The sequence below is a fragment of the Copidosoma floridanum genome, unplaced genomic scaffold (genome assembly GCF_036245765.1).
Source record: "Copidosoma floridanum isolate Cflo_tuat_1 unplaced genomic scaffold, Cflo_Japanese_pri ptg000020l, whole genome shotgun sequence".
Taxonomy (NCBI): domain Eukaryota; kingdom Metazoa; phylum Arthropoda; class Insecta; order Hymenoptera; family Encyrtidae; genus Copidosoma; species Copidosoma floridanum.
The window spans coordinates 26,234,903-26,256,251 of record NW_028321897.1 but is presented as its reverse complement, the minus strand read 5'-3'; the positions used below and the strand labels follow the sequence as shown (position 1 = coordinate 26,256,251).

The 21,349-nt window shown below is 32.6% G+C and overlaps 1 protein-coding gene across 4 annotated transcripts in view; it reads left to right on the top strand.

The window, feature by feature from the left end:
- The window catches only part of Nup160 (nuclear pore complex protein Nup160), a 345,777-nt gene that overhangs the window by 20,773 nt on the left and 303,655 nt on the right, over nt 1–21,349 (top strand). The window lies entirely within an intron of this gene.

Here is a 21,349-nt window from a genome sequence, read left to right as displayed (position 1 = left end):
GATTGTTCCGCTTATTTTCTTCAGCTGCTTTTACCAAAACAATAAAAATTGTGTCGTAGTTACTTGGTGGATTGTTAACAATGGGGAGCGGAATAATTTTTGATTATACATATTCAGAATTTATATGAAAATCTTCCATGAATCCACCGTGACCCTTTGAACTTTTATTTGCATACTTTAAATACAGCCAAGTAAAATCTTCTGTATTAATTTTTGGTCTTGTATAATTGGATTCGCCATCAAATATATTCTGAATAAACGTTGTTTTCAATCCATTTCCAGTTTTCTTTTCAAAATGTTTTTACTCATAAAATCCAAATTTTCCAATTATATCTGAAGGTGGAATCTTTTTTTGTCTACCGATAGTTTCTTTCGTATGTACTGATGATGCCGGAGTTACACCCATAACTCCTCCCATTACATGGATCGTTTTTTTTCCATCGAGATTGCAAGTGTCGTGATCAAAATTATCAAATATAAACTGAATAAAAGATTCAGGAGAAATAGTATAATTATCAGCGTCATCTGCAATTGATGCTTCAAAAAGTAAAGTTTCCTTGTACGGTGCGCACAATCCTGAATACGATAATCCATGTATCAACCCTTTCGATGCGTAGTTTTTGTGCATCATCGATGATAGACCGAGCAAAATTGACGATAAAAATGAACGGGGCCTTGCTAATGTTATTATACTATGAGCAACTGTAGCTATTTTTTTTTTTTCACTTAAATGCATTTTTATTACTTTTATCTTCGTGAGTTTTTATAACAGTATCGAGTAAATCTATCAAATTTTCAGGAATACTATCATAGATATTTTTATCATTAAACTTTGGCAAATTGTAAATATTTTTATCATAAACAGTTTTACGAATGTCCTCTAAAATAATTTTTCCCGCCATTTTAACTATTCTTTTTCGCTCATCCATAGGATCTTTTTGTTGATTTTCGTACCATTTTTTCCAAGTTTGCTTTCTAATTTTATGTCGAAAAAGAATAATGATATCTTTTTTTAAATGTATGAATTCGATTTGATCGTTAGGATAAGATTTGTTTAGATTTGATTTAATAGTTTGTATATCTGGGAATATACCAGAAAATCCTCCTTTGATTTCATTCAGGGAAAATTTACATTCACTTAGATTTTTTTGTATATAATTAGTTGCGTATTGAATACAGTCTATTGTACTTTAAGAGGTGGGACGTCCTAGTTCAGTAGAGCGTCTATTTACATAAAATTTGGACATACAATTTGAATGGTAGCGAGCTTGTAACTTAATTAAATCTGAATGCTTGCTCAAACGCGCGGACAGATTTTTGTGAAATACATCAGTGGCTTTTCGTTCTTCCAAAGCTTTTACAATTTTTCTTACTGTTTCAGTTTTTGTTATCATTTTCATTCGATCTTTTTGTTCATCATAAGGTTTGCCACAAAACAAACAAAGAGTTTTAAAATCGAAATGAAGAGCATCTTCCGATATCCTTTTACCTTCAACCTATTTCTTAGCTATTTCGGCTGCAGCAGCAACGATCGAAGATTCTCGGTTGTAAGCATGCAAACAACTTCTGTAAGCAGTTGCTGATGTCAACTTCTCCCATTGCAAATATTTTTTATCCCTTCTTTTTTTACTTGAACCGATCAGATTAGATATAGCTTGAGTTTTGATAGCGACCCGACCAGATCCTCCAGCTTCTTTACAAATAGTGCAAGTAGATTCCTCCATACTGATAATCTGTAAAAGTAATTATATAAATTATATAGTTAAAAAAGTTTGGTTATGATGCGGTTAATTATAAGCTAACGCAAGAATCGAATCATCAGAACAGTCATTTTTAATATATATTAACAGATACCAACAGCAATAAGTTATTAAATAATTCAACTAAACTAATAGTTTCAAATTTATGAATGCATAGAAAAATGTTATTAAATATATGAACATTATTTGTCAAAAATTACTTTCTGTTATACTTTTATTCTATACTTTTCATTATTAATTGTTGTATGTACTATGGTATGATTGATACAAAAAATTGTAATTACTAATGAAATATTTCAGGAGACACATTTTGCACCCTAATTCCCTGTAATTTTTTAAATTACTGTTTTATAGTTACATACAATAAATAACAACTGAAGAAATGTTTCAAAGAAAATAGAAAAATAATTGTTGTTGAAAGATTCAAAATATTATAAATATTTATAAAAGTTGTATTGGAAAACGTCATAAACAAAATTATTTTCGAATAGAATTTATTTACTTAACATAATGAAATTACTGATTAAAAGTAGCATAATTTTTAAAATAAATATATATTCTTTAAATGAAATAGTGATATGATCCCGATCCTAGCCGCATGTAGCATCCCACAACACAACCCTTTTACAACAGTACGCCATTTTGGACACAACGTCAGATATAGAAATATTTAAAACTCTTGAACGTGGTTCTAAATGTAACCCAATTTTAATCCATCTCACGAAAAGTTACACTTTTTTGTGTTAATTTAAATGCAAACGTGATAGTCTTCATAAGCAGAGTTAATATAAACAAATACAACTTTATAAATAATATTGTAAAGTTATTTTGACGAATAAAAACATAAAAATGAAAATATTTGATTAAATAAAGTCCCAAAACTCTCATTAGTTCAGCATTTACTCCTTATTACAAAAAATTATTTTTTATAAAAATAACAATATTTCACTATTAATATTTAAAAAAGATTCAAATACAACTTAAAAAGTAATAAAAAAAGGTTGACTTACGTTTTCACTTTACATCAATGTTTAGTTTTTAAGAACAGGAACTTCACCTTATGTTTATTTTTATCACATATAACTATTCGAAATCAAGCGAAAGGAAAACAAAATTAATCACTTCAATTAAATTTCAATTAACCAAACAAAAACTATGTATTTATTTGATGAAGAACTCAATAAAAATGTACTTTCTTTGCTGGCTATACATAGACTACTGAGCCACGTGCTCCGATCTGAGTACGCGTCCTTCTGCTCTGTTTTGCCTGCGCGTCCTTTTCTCTCTCTCTCTTTTTCTCTTTCTCTCTCTCTCTCTTTTTCTTTCTCTTCCTCTGTCCGCGTCCTTCTTCTACAGATGTAACACCTGTTCCAGTCCCCTACATACAACAGTATATATGCTCCAAAACGAATAAGAGGTTCCTTCCAAAAACATATTCAACTATCTTTACTTCAAAACGTTTTATAAAATTTATTTTAAAACTTACCTAACTTTGTGTGATTTTAATATTTGGCTTTGATTTATATTGAAATTTCTATTGATAAAATGAAATGTACAATAAATATAAAATTCGATGCAAGATAAATTTATTTTTAAAAAATCATTCAATTATTTAAAAGCATGTTTTAAATAATTGTATACAAAAGTTAATTATAAGACGATTTATTTATCAAAATATGTAGAAAATAATTGAATTAAATAATTTCATCGCAAGAAATGAGGAACTTTTCTTATTAAAGTAAAAGTCGATCGCATTGTATGTACTTACCTGACATCTTTCAACTACACGGAATATGCTATTACAATGTTTATACCAGTATTGTACAAAAATAAAAAATATATTTAAATAGTAAAACTTCGTGTTTTTTTCCCGTACAATTCAGTGGTCTTATTAGTTTTTGAAAATTTTTTTTATTTATAATAAGTTATTAACAGTAACCAAAAAATTTGTTTTTGCAAAATTAAATTTTTTATATTTTTCAATTTTTAGACATGTTTTTAAGCAGAAGCTGTATTGTTTTATTATTTCATTGAAAAGTAGACGTCAAAACGAAAAATATGAGCCCTGCATGTATGACCTCTCTACGATGATTGTAAGTAGTAAAATGTAACTTTTAAAGCAACGTGTTACGGACCGAAAAAAATGAATCTTTCAAACAGTTTTCAATATTTTAATCTAAAATTTTTTGCTGTTGTTTGGGACACAAAAAAAAGTACTGTCAGCAAGTTTGGTTAAAAAATATCTATTTTTAAGAAATTGACAAGTTAAAAACAAAAAAAAATTTTTTTTTGATTTTTTGCATTTTTTTCTGAAATTTTGAGGTTATATTAAGAAATGACCCATACAAAAAATGTAGATTTTTTTAAGATCTACAACTTTTGTATTCAATATTTTTCAGTAGGACATCAAATTTCGCGTGAAATTGCAAAAAACACGAGATGTATCCATTTTCACCCCTTTTCAACCCCTAAAAACATCCCCTAACCTTCTTGGGCACATAGTACATTTGCCTTATGTTGACTTTAACACTTTCAACCATTTGAAAACGAAGGTTTCTGGATAACATTTTTTTGTTCTTCATATTCAACGTGCCTTGACTATCACTTGCGTCTTTACTTTACAAAGTGTATACAAGCGTGTCATACTTGCGTGAGTTATTGGATAATTATTGTAGTGTGTAACAGCTGCATGAGTGAATTGATTATTTCTTCCCATCATAAATTAAAGAACATTTATTTTTAGTAAGCATAAATTGAGTCTTCTCGCATTAAAAAAAAAAAAAAGTAATAATGTTTATAAATGTACATAAAAGGTTATTTATTTGAAAGCACAATCTGAATCACTAACTCTGGGCTATTCTTGGATCTACGTCAAATAAAGGAAGACTCATTTTTAATCTATAAATTGAGGGAAAATATTTTCGAAAATATTGGCTGATATAACCTAGAAGTGAAGCTAAATGTTCTTTAACTGGACCTAATGGTGTGTTTTTATTAAAATAATAATAATACATCAATAAAACAATAGAAGTATTAAGTCGCTATATTGTGTACGCACTACATTTGATATGTATACGATAATTTTTTTTGTTAGTGAAGATTAAATTTTGATTACATAATGTTTTAATCACGGTGGTATCAATATTGAATTGCTACGATATTATATTTGATAATGCTTACAATGATACTTGTATCAATAAATCATAGTTATAGTAATAAACATGGAAATACATTTAACACAGTTTTTGACGACTTCACATTTCTGATATCAAGTTCACCTAATGTGATCGTATGCTTCTAGAGATGTAAATTGATGCTTATTGTTTATTCTTGATTTTTTATTTAAATTATTGAAAAACCTTTATTCAAGTTATGGCTATGTTTTGAAAGCATTAAAAGCTATGAGCGAAATAACGTCAAAATTATAAAAAAAAATGAGTGTAAACTTTTTTTAAATCTTTTAATTTATTCATAAAAAATACCAAAGGTCCAATAACATCATATAACAAGATCCAAATCTCTTTGTCTAATTCTCTTATCTCGTTGGACTTCTACAACAAGAGTACGTATTGTCAGAGATGTACCTTAAACAAATTTTTTTCTGCTGTTTAGTTACGAAAAGGCAGTATTTGGTGGATTCGGTTATTGACAATTTATAAACAATAACACATTTAGAAATATAATTGAAGCTAAATCAGAAAAAGTATTTTTCTGGTAAAAAGTGATTAAAAATGATTTTAATCACGTTTTAATCACATGTAATCATTAAATCTTTCATGACGTTATCAGCCCCTCGGCAGAAAGCACTTCAGGATTTTTAAGCGTTAGCCCGAGCGGTAACCTATTTCCGAAGTCCGAGGATGCCAGAGGTAAAGTCTAAGTTAAGAAATAATAAGTTAGCAAGGAGTAATCGTTACTTAATTGATTACCGCCACATTTGCAATGGTAAATATGTTATATGAGGGTTTTTACTTTTTTTGCGTCGGGGGGGTATGCAATTTGACTTGTCGATGCTGGAATTTAGTGAAACTTTATTGTTTAACATGGTCAGTAAAACTTCTGCTGTCTCGTAGAAATTGAAATGCGTAAGATTTTATTAATGTATATTTAAAGATTATGCGTAACATATATTTCAGAATAAAGATAAGATAAGTAGTAAGGGTACTATTTTTCCAGACACTCTCATAGATATATGTCATACGGCTGGCGGCGAGAGCGGGGGCGTGGCTAAGGTCCTATTTTGGCAGATGCCATGTGATCCTGTGTGGCTAGCCAGTATGCGTGGAAGAAGGCGCGCGATGGCCCCGCGTAATTTAAATATTATTACCGACGCTGCTTAGCCGGTGACAATTTTTTTTTTTTTTTTTTTTTTTTTTTTTTTTTTTTTTTTTTTTTTTTTTTGAGGGAAGAAAATTAAAGGTTAGTATAAGAAGCAAGTGGTGGGTAGGGTTTTTTATATAAATTAAAAAACATATTTTATACATATATTATACAAAAATAAACACAATGTTTGAATATCTTACAATATTCTTAATTAATTCTATTTAATTTAATATTTATGTCATTTAAAAAAATCTCTAGACAGTACGTTGTTAACTCTAAAAATACCATGTCGAAATTATTTTCTAAAAAGAAATTATCGATCGTAGAGTAAAGATTTCCTTTGAAATTTTTTCTTAAATATGAAAAGTGTTCCTTTATGAGCTATTCCAAATTTAATGCAGTGGTTTTATTTGTTTCAGTCATACTTTCTAAGAAAACAATTAACTCGTTCACTATAAATCCCTTACACTTAGTAACTAACGTTGCTACGCTTTCAATTTGGCGAAGTCTTTCATCCACACATATGACAGATTGAGCGAGTCCTAAAAATGTACAGTGCTGCATAAAAATAGTTGAATCGTACGTTTTTTTTTCCTATCAGCATCTTCTCCGTCACTGATTTTATTTTTATCAAAAATAACTGATTTCTTTCCGTAAGATGATGTGAATACCAACTCGATATTACCTTTTTGTATGCAATCCATCTGACGGGTGTTTTTATCAGTAAAGTAATCATTTATAAAATCAAAATGATCTTTAAGTTCGCTCCATACATATGCATTTATAATTACACCTCCTGTAAACTCATATTTTCAAAATTGCAACAAAGGCTTGAAACACTGACGACGTATATTATAGTGAAGCCTAACGACGACTTTTTTCTCGATACATTACGAGCTTATCTGCTTTAGTGAATCGTCCCCGTATCTCACGACACCCTTCTTCACATTTCTTGTCGTCACAATTTATTTTTTCAATAAATCCATTTCGAAGACAGAGGTGGCGACTCTGTTTCTTCAAACCGACTTTCCATGTTTGATGGCCTATGTCCGAGTGTATTATGTTAAATTTATAAGCGTTTTACTTACGCAGCAACAGCTCAAAAAATGCCACCATACCCATATGATCCTCAGGTACTCCGGCTTCTATAGCTTTTTTAGTGAGCTGATATGCTACACATAGCTATCCTCTTATGATCTTATGTTTCGAGCATATTGGTTTCGATCCATAACTCAAGTTATAACAGTATCGATCTTTTCACCGTCTCTTGTATTTTCATCAAAATTTACGAAATCGGATCCTGGCTTGTCACTATCACGCGTTAAAAAATATTTTTGTTTCTGTTTGAATAGAAACATTTTACAGATCGATGTAACGTAGAAAAATTTGAATCACTCTTGTTGTTTTACTTCACTTAATAATTTAAAGAAATACACGTTTGCGAACAAGGTGAATGTTACCTATGCAGCCGTCGTTATCAATACCGTTAAGATGACTGACAGTCTAATAGAAAGGTGATACTCTAGTGCTAAAATTTTTCATTTCTGCTGCACTCTCCGTCTCAAATTTTTTGTCGATACATGATTCATAAGGATGTCCTATAGATAGTACACTATTTATGTTTATCACATACACTGCTACGGAAAAACCTGCTAAAACATGCTTGAACGCGAGCTCAAACCTATATTTTGTCTTTCTTTTAGTCATCTGAGAAGTATTCGCGGACAAATGTAGGGTTTTTCCTCACTCTTTTTCAAAATATGAAAGAGAGGAAGTGACGATGGTGGAAAATATGCAATTGTCCATCAGTTGCAACATATTTATTGTCCCTCAGCTACAATAATTTTAATCTTTTTCAAAACATGAAGAACTATAATAGACTGATAGAATTAGATTTCACACCATTGAAAAAAAAATTAATTCCTATAAGCGAATAAAAAATTGGATTAGCGAGATAAAAGTGGTAAAAAATGCTGCAACCAAAAACGAACCTCTGAATTTGTCAGCAAAGTGCCCAAAAAAATGGTTAAATTGCCAAAATCACCTAAATCGCGAATAAATTGAAAACAGTAATAGATGGAAAAAAAAAGTTGAATACAAAAAAGATGCGCCTTTCCAAGCCGCACAAAAGTAGCCTTGTTTAAATTAATTTCATTAAATAGTTTTTTTGCAAATTGCAAAAAACCGCAAATTTGGCCGTTTTTTGAAAAATTCATAACTCAGTCCCATTTGGACATGAAGAGCTAAAAATTTGATACAATGCTTCTTTCGTAGTCCTTAACATATGCTTGTTTCAAAAAATTTGTTCCTTTGGCAAATAAATCGTATTTCAACATTTAACGAAAGATTAGTCATCATAAGTGGGAAGCTATTAACGTACGTGTCTAAAAACGCATTATGAAACTTATTTCCTGTATGTACAAATTAATATTTTTATAAGTGTTATAATGATGATAATAATAATAACAATAATAATAATAATTGTTATTTATTGCAATGCCGACAATAATTATGACATACATACAGTCAGGAAATGAAAATATGTAATATCTATTACAAAAGTACTAAAATTTGTAACAACTAGTAGAATAAATTTCAGAAGTACCGTTTTTCCATGACTATTATTATTTTTATTAATATTTCGATACGCGCAATCTCAATATTATTGAAAGCTACCCCAGATTAAAAAAAAACACATCAATTTCTGATGCTTAGTTCCGGAGATATCGTTGGTTTTACAACGCGCAGTCATTTAAAACCTACACGCTCGAAAGTGCGCCGAGTGCTCAGCGAGGAAGTGGGCGTGGCCTAATTTAGCGGCTTGCCCCACCACGCGCCGCCGACGGACTCCTGCGAAAATCACTGTTTTTCGATGCAATTTTAACAGTACTTCTAAACAAGATGGGATTTTGAAATTTTAGCATGTTGAACACTAACTCTTGACGAAGAGCAGCGCGTTTGAAAAATAGCCGTAAGTGGTCACAAAACTTTTTTAGAGCCATTTTTCGAAGAGATCATTTTTTCTTCAACACGACGGTTTGCAAAAACTATTAATTGTATCATCTTAAAATTTGGAGCATATGTTAAGGACTTTCAAAGGAACATTGTATCAAATTTTCAGCTCTGCATATCCAAATGGGACTGAGGTATGAATTTTTCAAAAAACGGCCAAATTTGCGGTTTTTTGCAATTTGCAAAAAAACTATTTAATGAAATTAATTTCAACAAGGCTACTTTTGTGCGGCTTGGAAAGGCGCATCTTTTTTGTGTTCAACTTTTTTTTCCATCTATTACTGTTTTCAATTTATTCGCGATTTAGGTGATTTTGGCACTTTTACCATTTTTTTTGGGCACTTTGCTGACAAATTCAGAGGTTCGTTTTTGGTTGCAGCATTTTCTACCACTTTTATCTCGCTAATCCAATTTTTCATTCGCTTATAGGAATTAATTTTTTGAAAAGTCTAATTCTATCAGTCTATAAGAAACAGCGGTGAAAGTGCGTGATTGTCCCCCCAGTAGAAATTTTTATACGTCATACCTGTAGAGTTTTCCAGGCTATGACTTGAGTGGACCTATCTGACTGGGTATACCTTTTACTTTTATCATAATCTCGCTAAAACTTCGACCACAGGGGGGAAATTATAGAAGTAGCTAAGGAAGTGAAGAAAATGTGAAAGAAAATCAGTCCTTATCCGACACTCTTAGCCGAATCACATCTTGCTGATACGTTACAATAACTTTCCGCGTTACAATTCGTTCGAGGTCTTTCTTAATTTACTTGAAAGTTAAATACAGTGTATTTCTTACATTAATTTAAACTTGTTTAAATTTTTGTAACAGTGTGTTTTTACTGTGGCGTTGCTTTAGTTTTTTGGTTAGCTACAGAAATTTTCTTAGTTTTTTTTTTGCGTTAATAAAAAAAGTAAAAAAAAAATTGGAAGCATCTATGGTCAGTGCTTTATTCGAGGTTGTACGTTCGTGTGTGCGATACGCGACCATCGTGTCGGAAGATGCACGAAAAGTGTATACCGAGAGGTGGTTTCATGACGTGCTACCTCTATGCTCTATTAAGGAATGAATAGGAGTATTGCAGGAGCTCTTTATTATTTACCTGGCGGGGGTGCACGCGGTCGCGTTGTACCCTTTATACCTGACGCGTAGTCCTATTGCCATCCAAGCGGTGGTAGAGTGTCTACCGCTCAATGCCAGAAAAAATGACATGTTAAAGGATATGTACGACGCGTACGATAAAATTGGTAAGTGATATATAATAGTTTTACAAATATTTTATACTTTCAAAATTTTTCATGATGGGTAAAATAAAACGGAAAATTTTTTTAGTTGGTAAAATATGTTTCGAAGATTCTGAGAATCTTCCAAACGTTGACGATACCCCGTGAAAATCGGTTTGCCCTGCATGCCATGGGTCGCGAAATTGTAATAACACCAACGATACGTTAAAAAAATCTTGCACTGATTGTAGAAGAGAATTTTACGGAGATCAATATTATAATAATCATAAGATAAAAGGGTCATTTGCGCGTACAAAAAATTACAGAAGAGCGACAAGAAGCATATGCGATGTAGTTAAAATTTGTAATTTATGTGCAAGCTCATAAACTTAGCTAAAGGTAAGCATGAATGCGGAGAAAAATATTGCAAAAAGTGTAAAAGCGTTAATAAGTTTAACACGCTGTGTAGTATGCAACCTATTGCGTTAAAGAATAATTTAAATGCTAAAAAAAATTGTTTTATTTTTTACGACTTTAAAACGTGACAAAATAAAGAATTACATGATACAGCCAACACGTGTGTACACATACCGATCCGTTGCGTGCCGCAAGTACGATGCAATGCGTGTATAGACGAGATAGAAGAAAATCCCCACGCGATTTGTCCCTTCTGTGGTATTAAACAGATTATTTTGGAGGGTGAAGAGTGTCTAAAAGATTCTGTTGATTTTATAGTAAGATTTGAAAGTAAAACTTTCGCTTCATTTATCTGTATAGCTCATAACTCTTAGGCTTTTGATGGCCAATTTATATTAAAATATATTGTAGATAATAAAAAAGGTACTCCCGAGATTATTCTTAATGGGCATAATATTATTCTTATGTCGTTAGAAAAAACTAAGTTTATAGATAGTTTAAATTACTTACCCATGAAATTGGCTGGTTCACCCAAAACGTTTAGTCTTGCAGGAAATATAAAAAAAGGATATTTTCCACATTTATTCGTTACGAGCGATAAAAATTATAAAGGTCCTTGTCCAGATTCTCGCTCCTACGCGCCAGATTCTATGAACACCCGCGATCGCGCAAAGTTTTTAGAATGATACCATAAAGTAACTTCAGATGTAAACGCGCAGTTTGACTTTAAAAAAGAACTTGTTGAGTATTGTGTGCAAGATGTTAAAATATTACGTAAAGCTTGCACGGCTTTTCGAAAAATTTTTATACAAGTCGGAAAAGTAGACCCCTTTGTTGAAAGCGTGACAATAGCAAGTGCGTGTTCCGTACTATACAGAAAAAACTTTTAAAAAAAGATACAATTGGGATTATTCCAGCAACTGGGCATACACACGCAGGGCAGTTTTCTAAAAAATGCATCCTCTGTCTTTTGTGGGAAGAAAAAGTAAGGAATGTAGAGATCATCCATGCAGGTAGATCGCGAGAATATCGTTTAATAGAAGGTCTTCTCGTTAATGGTTATTTAAAACCTCAAGTAGAAACAATGAATCCGAAAGGAACCGTGTTTCAGTTTCATGGGTGTTATTTTCATGGATGTATTCGCTGTTTTTCTAACGATCGATATCAAAAATTGAACAATAATGAAACTTTCACCGAACGATACGAAAATACTATGAAAACAAGTTTTAAAATAAAAGAATACGGTTACGAAGTGATTCAGATGTGGGAGCATGATTTTGACGAATTCATAAAAAATAATAACGAGTATTTAGACTATATAAAAAATCACACAATTGCAGAAATCTGCACTATAATTCTCGAGATGCTTTTTACGGTGGTCGTACATGGAATATTGTCACACATTACACGATTAAAAATAATGAAAGGATAAAATATTTGGACGTTTGCTCACTATACCCTTACATTTGTAAGACAGGCACGTTTCCACTTGAATATCCAAAAAATTATAGCTGTAATGGCTGTTTAAAATTATCAGGGAAAAACTTTGAAAATTTTGAAGAAAAAGTCGAAGGTTCAGTAAAATGAACAATTTTACCGCCGCGAAATTTATTTCACCCTATACTTCCAACAAAAATCAAAAATAGGGCTTTATCCGGTACATGGGTATCCGTCGAATTAAAGAAAGCTCTAGAACTAGGGTATAAATTATTAAAAATTAATGTCATTTGGCAATATGAAGTTGCTAAATACGATCAGACTTCTTAAAGTGGTGGTTTATTTACAGAGTATATAGACGCTTTTTTAAAAAATTAAGCAAGAAGCAAGTGGGTGGCCCAGTACGGTTAAGACGGAAGAAGATAAATTAGAATATTTCAATAATTATGAACATAAAGAAGGTATTAAATTAGACATCTATAACATTAAAAAAAATTCGGGTCTCCGTTCTGTAGCAAAATTACGTTTAAATTCGTTTTGGGGGAAATTTGGTCAAAGGGGAAATTTATCTCAAACTAGTATAGTTAGCGGTTATAAAGAGTTACTAAGAATATTATGCGATAGTGAGAAGTATGTAGAAAATTGTCTACTGGCGAATGATAGTGTTATGTATGTAACGTGGCGATATAAAGAGGAAGTGGCGCTTTCCTCTCCATGTACAAACGTTGCTGTAGTTGCATATACGACAGCTCAAGCACGTTTAAAACTTTACTCATACTTGGAAAAACTCGATAGAAGAGTCTTGTATTATGATACAGACTCAGTAATATTTACAAGTAATGATGAAAATGTCAGTGAATATCGACCACCTACCGGTTCGTTATTAGGGCAGTTAACAGATGAATTAAAAGGGGTATGGTGAGGGATCGTATATAGAGACCTTTGTTTCAGGAGGTCCTAAATTTTATGCGTACCGTGTGCGTACAGCTGCTGGGTGGTTTCATGATGTATGCAAAGTCAAGGGTATTAAATTAAATTACGAAAATTCATTAAAAATAAATTTCGATTTTATTGTAACTATGGTTGATCGATGGAATGAAAATAATGTCGAATCAGATAACACAATAAAAATTGAAGATACGATGATTGGAAAGTCCGACATACATAAAATGGTAACGCGTAATAGAGAAAAAACATGTGCTATAGTTTTAAAAAAGCGGCGGTTTATTTTGGAAACCTTATCGTATCCTTTTGGTTATCAGAAAAAACAAAATAAAATGAAAAAATTATTTTTGTTATAGATACAGTACGCGCAATCAAAAAATTCTGTGCTGACGGAAAGTGTGATTGCCATCGGTACTGTTGTCGTGTGCCAACGTGCAAGTATTATCCACCCTATAACTCCTCTTTAAAAGGATTAGCATGGCACTCCCTTTTACACACGCTTGTTAAACTCAAAGCAGATGGAGAAGTCAAAGCTTATCATGAAATGTATAAAAATCTATGTAATCATGATTTTATTGAGATGTCCTTCGAATACGTAAGAGTGTTGGGGTATTTTAACGAGTCAAGCGTCATATGGAGGCTTCAAAAACCCGTTGAAAATTTGGAACCCAACGATCAGTTAAATACTGTACCGTAGAATAGACTATTAGATGCTCATATTTTTTTAAATATTAGAACAGCAGAACTCTTACATCTAATCGATACAAATCGAATTATAAGAATTCAGTTTCATAAAGTTAGACGTTTGGATCAAGAGCAACGTGATGACGGTGTGATTTATAAATGTCGCAACGGTCATTTGATAAAAAGAACATATTATAACCGATGGATTGACGTAGTTAAACATAGACGTAGACTAAGATTATTGAAAAAGCAATTCTAAAAAATTGTTTTCATGTATATGAAAATTACTTGATTAAACTAATTTGATACTTTGATTTGTTTGTTATAGATCTCATGCGTACTACTCAAACATACTGCTCTTCATCAAAATGTTCATGTTTTGAAAATGTTTGTAAATTTTCTGAATGTATTCGTTTTCCAACTTTTCGCCAGACGTTGCCATGCTTATGGTGGCACTTATTATTCCATTCGTTGATAGAATTAAAACATAAAAAGCAGATATCCGCTTATAGACAATTGTATTTAAAAAATGTACATTATGGAAACAGTTTCCGATATCATATTTCATGTAAAATTTATAGGCTATTTTCAAGCATCAAGTATTATAAATTATCATGGCTCTACAGAATATAACGACAACATTCAAGAATTTGAGAACATTACAATTGCTGAAATTTTATTTATAATGAATACAAATAAAACAACAGATATTTATTTAATAGCAATACAAGATGACAATTGTCAAAATGACTGGTGTGCGTCTGTTGGTATGCACTTGTAAAACACAAATACAAAATATATTGTAATAATGAGTTTTTGCAAATTTTTAATAAATAGAGTTCTTCCCAACATGAATGTGAAACTTTTTTTATTTTTCCCTAATTATATATTTTCTTATAAAATTTTGATATTCAATATATATTATATAATAACGCTGTGGAAGAAAAACGATGATGGTTATAGTTGCGAAAGGTGAGTCACTTGCTTCTTTCATCTCTTTCACTCATCTCTTTTACTCATAAAATGATCATTTTTATGATATTTTTCAAAGGGGCTTGTTAAGATAAAGGAGAGAGAGAGATAGAGAAAAAAAGATGTCGCTACATTCTGTAAAAATATATTATAAGAGCATGTTATAATATGTTTTTACTCAGTATTTCATGATGTCTGCAAGTAGTAAGAAGGAAAAGGATACTATAGAAGAGAATACCCCTCTACTTACCAGAAAGGACGAGGAGAAAAAAAGAAATCGTTATTTTCGTCGGTTAAAAAATTCACGACCGATCGATTCTCCAGCAACCAAAAATCTTGTCCCGAGAATAAATATTATAAAAGAGTGTAGTAGTTCACCATCATAGATTTGGTTGTAGATATACAAGGTTTTTATGACTCTGACAGGCGTTTCATACCAAAAGAAGTTGCCGTGGTATCGATACAAGCAAATGTCATCGGTCAGTGGTTAATTAAACCACCCCGCCCATTCAACGATTTACCTTACGATGTAAAAAAGTATAATAATCACCGCACGCTAGAAGTTCACGGTATAGAGTGGTTTGACGGAGATACCACAATAAATTATTTAAAATATAGTCTTATTACGCTTACTAAAAATCTCAAGAGAATTTACATGTATGGTAACGATGGAGCCGAGTTAATAAGTTCAATACTATCACGTGAGGTTCACGACTTATCGCAAATTCATACCTCATTCAAAATGCATGAAAATAAAAAAATTGGTTTACCAATTTGTCCAACGCATGCGCAAAAACATTTCAAAGACAGTCATTTTGTGCACTGTATAGAGCATGTTTGTTAAAAGAATGGATCATCAAGACTGAATCTCTAAAAAAAGCATCAGCGCTGGATAGTGATGCATATTATAACGCCTACCAGAAGCTTAAACATCAAAGATCGCTACGACCATCCCCTGTATGTCCAGACTTTGTGGATTGCGTCGGTGATTATAAAAAATGAAACAATTATTTGTTACTGTACGTTTTTGAAAAAAGTTATTGTAAAATAAAATCGTCAATCTAATATTTTGGCTTTTTTTTAGAGTGGTACCCCATCCGAAATTTTATTTTTAAAAAATCCCATACTTATAAATATTAGGTGTAATAAAATATATAAATAAAAAATATAAATAAAAGAAAAAAAAAACATTTGCAAGCCTCGAAGAGATCAAATTGAATCAACGGTTTCATGTCGATGAAAACATTAACCAACTGAGCTATTCAGGACTTGCATCTTCCAAAATCAGAATAAGGTACTACAACTACTTTGTCAGTAATAAAAGTATACGAGTCGTTCATTTGCGTAGTTAGATACCAATGCAGGTTATATTTTTCCGGCGCATGCTCCTTCCATCTACCCAAGGGAGTAGTTGAAAGAAGAAGAGAGTAGCGTCTGATGTGTACGTAGAGACAAATCAGCTGATGCTCACACATTGAACCAACCCATGCGTAAGATGCATATATATATATATATATATATATATATATATATATACACACACAAATGAATATACATATATACGCTTAAGTGTTAGCTACAAAATCGTACTGTTGCACCCACCGCCACAAAGTAGGTATGCTTTTCGGTAAAGTATTTAACGTACTAGCTTTTCAAAATATAATTAGTATAAAAAATATTGTCATAATGGATACCCGTTGGCAACATCCGCGGACAAGCATGATTTGCGGTCCAACTGGTTGTGGAAAAACGGTTTTTCTTACAAGATTTCTAAATAATGTAGAACAAATGGCAAGCTTTACATTTGACCGTATTTCATTTTATCATGCAGAGTGGCAGGATGGCTGTAAAAGTGAGAATTTTTTGAAAAACGGACGACAAATTGAATTTCACGAGGGGTTGCTAAAACCTTCTGATTATTCAAACGATCCTCATTTTAAAAAACTTTGAATCATCGACGATCTGATGCGCGAATCATCGAATCATGTTGTGGTAGATCTTTTTACAAAAGGGAGTCACCATAAAAATATTAGTGTAATGTTTGTAACGCAAAATATTTTACAAGTCAACTCATTCGCGAGACATAAGTCTGAACGCATCGTATATTGTCGTATTTAAAAATCCTCACGATCGCGCGCAGATACAACATTTAGCAAGACAGATTTATCCTGAAGATCCGAAATTTGTGCAAGAGGCCTATCAAGATGCAACGGCTAAAGGTCATGGTTACCTTATGATTGATAGCCAACAGGACACTTTGGATGAGTTAAGATTTCATGCGTGTATATTCCCCGACGACGAGTATCAATATGTTTACCTGCCAAAATAACCAACGAGTGCTTTCGTGCATTTGGGTTAAATTAACAGATAAAATAGTTTGTAGTAACGCATAGCTCTCAGTTTTCTTTTGACAATGAAGCCATCAACACCGAAAAACGGACGTTTCAAACAACCCCCTCATCGTGTAGACGAGGCTCGTGAAGCTCTTTTTGAAAGAAAGTACATTGCAATATTAGAAGCTCTCGCTCATCTCAATAGAGAACAGAGAGTTGCATTATTAAAAAAAGGAGACAGAAAATTAATCGACTGCTTGTGCGAGTGTGTTTTAAACATTCTCAAAGGTGTTGTTTCTCTGAAAAACAGTCAAAAAAAAAATTTTTTTAAGTTTAAAAGTGTTTTAAGACAATTGATTGCGAAAAGTCAAGGTAAAAATTCGTGGAAAAAAAGAGGAAAATTATAGTTTAAAAAGGTAACGGTTTTTTACCGTTAATATTACAACCTATTCTAAGTGAAATATTATCAAGAATATTGTAAAAATAAAAAAAAATGGAAAGAGGGAAAAAAATGATTTTACTGTCTAAAAACCAACTCGAAAGAATAAAAAGAGAAAGCACTACCGTAGGAGGAAACCTCGGTCCTTCTACTCCTACAGCCGCAAATAATTTTTTCACACATTCTATTTTACAAACCACACAGGTAGCCGGAGATAACTTGAGTCGATTAGACGACTCGATGAAAAAAATTCTAGATTCAAATTCGTATAGCAATGAATACGATAAATTAAAGGAATACTTGAGAGTTTTACACAGGTATTTATACTTTATCGATGAAAAGCGTGAGCCAATGCAGATTGCTGAAAACGAAGTTAAGAATATCACTACTTATACAGATGATTATGGAATGAGCGAAGAAACGATTGTCAGTACTGTACCTAAAGTGTACCAACAAAAATCTATGCTGCTTTTAAAACATTTAAAAGGATACAAAAACAATATTAAGTGGGATAGTACAGGTACAGTAATTTATAAAGGTAAAAAAATTGATGGGTCAAATATTATCGATTTAATTAATGATGCTGCAAGGCGAAGGAAAAATGTTAAATCGGTGGGGAGAAAAATTTTTGGTAAAATACTTCTGGAGATAAACACTCCTCAAGAACTCGTGGGAAATACAGACCTCTTGAAAATCGTAGATCGTGACAGTTCAAGCTTGCTGTTCGATGGGACCAGTAATATAAAGTCGCTTAAAGGAGACGAAGAAACGTTTGAACACGAGACTTTCTCATCACCTTTGGAAAAAACTGTACACGATAAAAAATTTAATGATGATAAGCATGTAGTACATTCATCTACACCAAAATCAAGCGGTGTTAAAAGCTGGTTACAATATTAATAAATAATGAATGTGCTAGAGAAACAATATTTTACCCGTAACCATGAAGCAGAATTTTCCGCAATTTAATAAGAGTAAATGAAAACGAAATCTCCCCCGAGAAAATTAAAGAGTGGCTGCAAAAACATGATGCTTATACTTAACATAAATCTATTTGGCGAAAGTTTTCACGGTGGTTTTACGATGTTAATGCTAGAGATGAATTGTGGGAAGCAGATCTCATTCAACTGACGTCATTAAAAAACTACAACGACGGAGTGTCTTTTATTTTAATTGTAATTGATGTATTAAGCAAATTTGTATGGGTGCAACCAGTTAAAAGATAAAAGTTGCCGTAATGTAACAGCAGGTTTTAAAAAAAATTCTTGAAAACAGTCAATCTCACTCGCCTTTTATGTTACAAACGGATCGAGGGACTGAATTTTTAGGCAGTGAATTTCAGCGCTTTTTGAAAGACAATGCTATAAAATTTCGAGTTGCCAAAAACCCTGATGTTAAAGCGGCCGTAGTAGAGCGCGTCATTCGATTGTTTAAAGAGCGTATGTACAGATATTTTGCATACAAAAATTCATACCGTTACGTAGACGTTTTACAAGATTTAATTAGTGGTTACAATAATACCCCCCACTCTACAACAAAGATAGCGCCAAGCAGTGTAACAATATATAACGCATATATAGCACGACAAAATTTAGTCAATTCGAGACAACCTCGAACAAAACAACGGCACAGTCAAAGTAAATATAAATATAAAGTAGGTGATTATGTACGCATAAGCCGTAATGAAAATGTGTTTGAAAAAGGTGCAGTAAAAACATGGAGTGAAGAGATATTTAAAATTACTTGAATTTTGAAAAAAAATAATTTACATGTATATGAGCTCAGTGTTTTAGATGATGAAAAAATTGAAGGATTTTTTTACTCTCAAGAACTTAACCCTGTTCACGAAGAGCGTGTCCCGGAGCGAGACCATAAAATTGACAATATCTTAAAAACAAGAGGAAAAGGAAAAAACAAATAACACTTTGTTAGTTGGGCAGGATACCCTAAAAAATTTAACTCGTGGATAAATTCAAGCGATTTAAAAAACAATGCATCATAACGAGTTTACTGTAACTCTACCTAGCAATAGTAGTATGATATATTTTCCGAACAATACTACAACAAATTTTTCTACTCAGTTACCGAAAGAGATTGAGCTTAGTGGTAAATGGGAGGTAGGAATTTCCGAGATTCACGTACCGTTCACTATTTTGCATGTACGACGAGAAGAGGCATTAATAAGCGATCCTGGTGAAGAAAAAAAGTGTTTTATTTAGCACGGCACCTACGACTCTGTACATAGTTTATGCGAGGAAATAAATAGAAAATGGTTGGAATACTATCATAAATATAAGAAATGTCAGCAGCTAATTTATAATCATCGAGGCGGATTTGTATTTATTGGATTTCCAATAATAGGACCAGGACGTACAAGAACATGCGGAAAAACTCCGGCTATATCAACTGTAGTGATACGCGTTATTGGGTTTGAGGAAGGACTGACCGAGATTGAGCGTGACCGTGCCGAAATAAGAGGGGATTACAGGCTATTGTTTTACGGTAAACAACCAGCAAGCTTATCAAGAGCGGTAACCAATAAACTTTTTATCTATTCTAATATATGTGAATCAAGAGAGCGCGCAGTGGCTCAGTCGGCTAGGTTGTGGATTGATACGCGGGGGAGACCGTGGTTCGATTCCCGGCCAGTGTGACTTTTCGGGCAAGTACCTCTGTGTCTTTCACATGTGCTTTTTCACCACGCAATGCTCCTCGAGGAGGGTTTAGGCGACCTTCTTGCAGCAAACATTTCCTGATTTCCCCCTACCCCCCTCCCAGTAATGGAAGGCCTCTCATCCCTCTTCCCTTCCTTTTCCCAAGTGCTAAGTGCCCATAGTAGTGCCCTTATTGAAGGAGCCGGACGTAGAGCACAATAATATAAAAAAAAAAAATATGTAAATCAAGTATAGTTGGTGATACACTTGCACCCCTGCTGAAAATAGTAAATTTAGCCGCTCAAAAACTTAATTTCGGAAGCACAATTGTCAAGAGATATAATCCACCAGCCTACGTACCCCTCCTCTATAAAAGATTTCATGCAATTGATATAGATATAAGAGATCAATTTGGTAAATTAATATCATTTGAGTTTGGGACACTGACCGTGGTGTTACATTTTAGGAAAGTTTTCTTTTAAGCGAATCGTTACAAAATGGTTTTTTACGAGGGGTATCACACACAGCACGGGGGCAGAAGAGTAGTCAAGCATGTGTTTGCGGGGTCATATAGACAGAGATGACATGGATTAGGCTCTTTTTTCACTGGACTATTTCGGAGTGCTATGCCCTACATAGTCAGAGGTGCTCGTGCCGTTGGAAAAGAAGCTTTATGAGCGGGAGTGAATATAATTGACGATAGAAGGGAAAGCAATATTACATTTAAACACGTATTCAAGAATCGGATAAATCAATCTGGTGAAAATTTAAAACGTAAAGCTACAGAAAAAATTGTAAAGCTGATGGAAGGATCGGAATATAATGCTTTACCATATAAGAAAAGAGCACAGTCTCGGCGTACAAGTGGTGGTGTAAACAACTCGTTAAACGCTGCAGAAAAAAGAAAAAAAGTCGTTCGAGAAAAGTCAAGCGAAAAATAGGTACGCGTAAAAAAAATAAAAAAATAGTAAGAAAAAAAAATCAAACAGAAAGGTAAAAAAAAGAGTTGTTTGCTAAACTAAAAAAAAGGCAGTAAAAAATAAAAAATAAAAAACCAGTATATATTTTTGGATAATCATGTCTTTTCTACATAATCACACAGACCCTTGCTTGAAGAGCAAATTGGATTTATTTTCCATTTCTCTCACGCAGA